Source organism: Chanos chanos, chromosome 11 (assembly GCF_902362185.1).
Source record: "Chanos chanos chromosome 11, fChaCha1.1, whole genome shotgun sequence".
Classification (NCBI taxonomy): domain Eukaryota; kingdom Metazoa; phylum Chordata; class Actinopteri; order Gonorynchiformes; family Chanidae; genus Chanos; species Chanos chanos.
Window position 1 is genome coordinate 16,538,795 of NC_044505.1, and position 5,209 is coordinate 16,544,003.

General features: G+C 35.5%; 1 pseudogene; it reads right to left on the reverse strand.

The window, feature by feature from the left end:
* Nucleotides 1-242: 242 nt before the first annotated feature.
* LOC115823723 (CMP-N-acetylneuraminate-beta-galactosamide-alpha-2,3-sialyltransferase 1-like) lies at nucleotides 243-2,749 on the reverse strand (annotated as a pseudogene).
* Between the last annotated feature and the right edge of the window lie 2,460 nt (nucleotides 2,750-5,209).

A 5,209-nucleotide genomic window follows, 5' to 3' on the forward strand; every position in this document is an offset into this window, starting at 1 on the left:
TACTCTTGTTGTAAGAAGAAATCTTTGTTTGTGTGTGTGTGTGTGTACAGAGAAAGGATGCTATTTGAATGCATCACATTCATACCCCATTTGTGTAAACACAATTTAAAATAAGACCCATCAAATACAGCTTGTGACATGTTTCAACGATTTTCAAGTCTTGTCTCGTGTTTTTCCTCTTGATCTTTGAATCTGTTCTTTTTTTTTTTTTTTAGTCAGTGTAATGAAAACACCTCAGTTCTTCACCAGCCTCTGAAAATCTGAATTTTCTTCTTTGTTAAGAGCTGTACTGCTGTCTCCTTCTCGAAATTTCGACCATGTTGGCTTGTGTGAATTTTAGGAACTTTCTCAAAATAGTGATACCAGTTTCCCTTTTTTATCGGCTCCAAACCCAAACACATTCACCTACGATTAAAAGAGAGAAAAGCAATCAAGTTATGAGATTACAAAATCATCTTGACAAGATTTATGTCATAAAACAGGTAAGCTGTGATGAATACTCATAAACTGTGTGTGAAAGAAATGCATGTTGGTACTCCTCAGCGATAGTAAAACCCATTGTCTTAATTGTCGTCTGGGGGGTGGGTTAACTGATAACATTTACCAACACTTAAAAACAATTTTGTCTGGTTGGATGGATGAATGGATTGCTTAATTGATGAATTATCGACAGAAAAATAGTTTTACCTCATCACAGATATGCAGAGCCAATACCAGAGTGAGGAAGCCAGTTGATGGATATCGACCATGTTTTTGGAGCCAGGACTCATGAACGTATTTCATAAAAGCAGGATGGAGCACCATCACCTTAAACATGGGCAAAAGAAAGCAAAATCAACCTTTTTTTTGAGTAAATAGTATGTTCAATAATAGTGATTACGATTCAGTTTTAATTAAATTAAAAATAAAAAGAAATAAGATGATTAGACTCTATTTCAGAAAACATTCTAAGCATGAAACGAACATGAAGCTGAGATACACTAATATTGTACAAACTGTCTCAAACTGCAGGCTAGTTTAAACTGCCTTGTCTCTTTGCTTTGATGTTTAAATACAGTTCTAAGAAACTCCGGCTTCTGCAGACTTACCTTGTTCTTATTAGCCTGTATTGTGGTCCTAACAATTCTGTATGTCCTGAGAATCAAAATAAAAATGAATAAAGACACCAATTCACTGCATGGAAATGTGTTGCAGTCGTTTTAATTCAGTATGTTTGCTTGAAGTAATGGCATGGGTGAAGAATTTCAGTTTGTTTTTTCAGTGCAATAAACTATGAAACAATTATGAGAGCCTAGTTATGAAACAGAATCACACAGGTCTAAATCTCAAATATTCGTAGGAAAAATACATACAAATAAAAAAAACATCTCGTCATCTTGATAACATTTGGTGATATCAACTTTGTACTCACCGTTTGATGTCTTTAGTGGTAAAGACACTGATGAGCCACTGAAGATCTAAAGTCTTAAAGGGAGCCAGCACTAAATGAGTGGAGTTATCCACATCCACTGCACTCTCAGGATAAATTACACGATGAGTAGTTTTGGTCCCCACGTCTTTCTCAAAGCCCTTAGTTGGCCCTCTGTTCATCCTTAAAAAGTAATAAAAAATAAATGAAAAATAAAAGTTGACCTCATCGCTTTTCATTTTCGATTGTGACTTATTAAAGTATATTGCTCCGAACATCTAGCCTCCTTGAGTGTACAGTTTTATAGGGTAAAATTTTTCAAATGTTTTTCAAATGTGACACATGCGGTTCTTCCAACAGAAAAAAATTATCACATGGATTCTTAGGGATCTTCAATGGAGTTTTTTTTCCTTTCCTTTCCTTTTCTTTTCTTTTCTTTCCTTCTTTCTTTCTTTCTTTCTAGAATACAGCCAACCTTAAGCCAGGATCTCATACCTGAAGACAAAATCATGAATGTCTATGAGCTTTCCATAGTGGGATCCCAGGAGGTTCCCTGAATTCCCCACAACAGCACAGGTCCTGCAACGATCAGGCTCTGTGTCCATGATTTGTGCATTGTCTGGAAAGATTTTGAATAGTTTCTCTATCACTGCTGTGTAGTTGGCGCTGTGTGATGCAGACTGCAGGCGCTGGCCATAGAACACACAAATACATGGTTGTAATGATGGAATTCTAGCTGCAGAAATTTCTGCACTTTGATTTAAAAAAAAATCCCCCCCCCCCCTCAAAAAACAAACAAACAACCCCACCCCCCAAAAAACAAACAAACAAACAAAAAAATCAAGTAGTTGGGTAACAGTAACAGCAATCAGGTAGACTGCAAATTACTAAAATAAGACAGATTTATTTAGAGAACTGTTTTATGTAGACAAGGTAATGTCATTAATGATTATATTATAGATATTCACTCACTATTGTGAATATTGCCCATAAAACCTGTATTTTAAAACTGAATATAAGATGACAGCTTCCAGTAATGTGATCGTGGCATTTATGATGCAGGTAACTGAAATGTGATTAGCCTACCTGCCACCAATGATAAACCTCTTTGCTGAGTGCACTATTATTCCTGGTCAGCAGTGGTTCAATGAACGGCTTGTATCGCTGAGTGAACCAGGGGTCATCATCCTCATTACTCATGCAGAAACTACATGCACATTGTTTATTTCTTCGTGAAACTTCAAATGAATTAATGAAGTTGGTGTTGTTATACATGTACAAGAAGATGGTGAAGCTAAGGGCAGAAGTCATAAAAACCACTTTTCGTGTGTAGACAATCATATTCCTTTTGTTGGATGCACACTGTGTCACCACATCCAGCTTAAGATCAAACGGATATCGTTGTGATATCTCTGTTGAAGAGGAAAAAGCATGTAAATATTGCTGCATTCGGACTTTTTAGCCTGCATAAATAAAATAAAGAATCTGATTTGATGACTTACCACTCAGTCTGGGATATCTGTTAATGATGAGGTGTGCTTAATCTCTTGAAGTTTACTTCTTGAAAGTTACCTATAGATGCAGTTAGCACTGTGGGTGAAAAGAGACAGGAGCATCAGGTTCTTTGCTACTATTTAAAAAATATAAATATTCATGAGGATGACCCAAGATAAATACTAATACAGGGTAGTTTGGGCCAGATGTGGGTGTTGCAGAAGGTGTGGTTGGACCTTTGCCAGGTTATGATCAAGACTTTAGTCACGCTGTTTGTAATCATGAAAATCTAGACAATGGTTGATTAACCAGTTGAGGTATGTTCCCTGGAACAAGGTCTTTCACAATACACTTTTTGCTAATTACGTAGTAACATTATTCTCATTCAATCTGGATGACGTGGCTGGATGTCGTGGAAACCTTTAAAGGAAAAGGGAGCAGAGACAGACATGGATCACACACAGAAGAGACATATAAAAAACATCCACATACATATCAAAGCATAACATAAGACTGTTTCGCAAATGAGCAGAGTGTGGCTTTGAGATTGTTTTTCTTTTGAAAATTAGGTAACAAACATGTTTTTAGTGGCTGCTATATTTTTCTTTGTTATTTTTCTTCTCTTTAATGATTTCTTTGATAAGAATTTTGTAATTTGTATGGCACTGTCTTCAGTGTTGTATACAGAGGGTATTTATCATGTCACAAACTGAGAAGAGACTGGATACAAGTGCAGACAGTTCCTTATTGAAATCCAGATCATAATTTCATTTCATGGTCAATAAATAGGCAAATAAAAGCTAAGAACAATATTATATCCATGTCAGCCACATCTGTACAAAAATTCTATATGAATTTCAAAAAAAAAAAAAAAAAAGGAATTTGTATTTCAGAAAATTAATTTGTTGAGCTCTTCAAAAAGAACACTGTACACATTGCACTACAACTAATTACTGACTTAACAACTTCCTTAACAGCTCAACTGATTCACCATAAATAAAAATATAAATGGTGTTCTAAACAGACTTCAGAATATCTAACTAAAGTTAAATAAGAAGTTAGACTCTTAACTAAAGTTAGCTAGCTCCAGTGTTGGGAGTAACACATTACAACTACAGTAACGCGTTACTGTAATGTAACTTATTACCTTTTCAAATTAAAGCAATTACAATTACTGAAATTTAAATGGGATCGCTACTCTTTACTTTTGTCTTGCATGAACATATTTATGGACAACTGCAGACTATAGCAGACAAATGCAGCCTATTCCCCCAATTTCCTGTTTCTTAACGTCACCTGACCATGAGTGAATCAATCATTCAGCAGTAGCCTACACAGTCGCTTACAGTTCTGGCAACGTGAACTTGCTGTCCTGGAAATACGGGTATTATTTTTCCCTCCTTGAGATCAAGGACAACAATATACTGGTGAGCTGTAGTCTACGTGCAGGTCCAAGAACTTTATCCACATCAAAAAAATAGTAATTCTAATTTTCTGAAATTTACCTGGTAAAACAACACGCTTCTACAAAGCTAATTGCAAAAGACCTCAGCACTAGCGCAGCTAACTGTCAAGGTCACAAAGGATAAATCTTGTTCTTTTTTTGTTTTTCAACTTAATGGTAATGTTTAGGTTACATGTGACCTCTGTTTCGTTTATGTATGATCAAATAGTAGCCGTACAACCGGGCTTAGTAAGTCTGAGTAGTTTATTTTAGTAATAAACGGTGAACATTGTGGAAGTCCCAAAACCAGTGTGGCCGTGTTTTTGACTACCATCTTCTTCAAGCTACCTCAACCCGATCAAGAAACACAGACCCAAACTGTTACAACTGGTCCCACACTAGATGTAACAGCAGTGCCACAGCAACACTAAAATAATATAGCTTTGTACGCATTCATAAGAGAATAGAAGCAAACATTTAGCAGTAATGCAAGGGTAATTGGTAATTGGTAAACTAGAGTTAGTAACTAGAAACTGTAACTAATTACTAATTCTAAGTAACTTGCACAACAATGGCTAGTTCCTAAATAAGTTTGTCCCCTCAGCACTGAATACAAAACACAAATTTGTAAGTCATACTAACTTTCATTTGTAATTACTGAGAAACTGAAATATTGAGTTTTGAGTTAATGTAACTTTGTTCAAATACAAATTGTAGGTTACACTTGATTAAATTATCAGGTACAGGGAGCTTTAAACACAAGTTCCTATAACAAACTCTAATAAGTTTGGTGAACTTAAACTCTAACTTAATAATTTGAGTTTCTGTCCAAAAGTTCAATTTACTCAAAAATTTGGATGCAG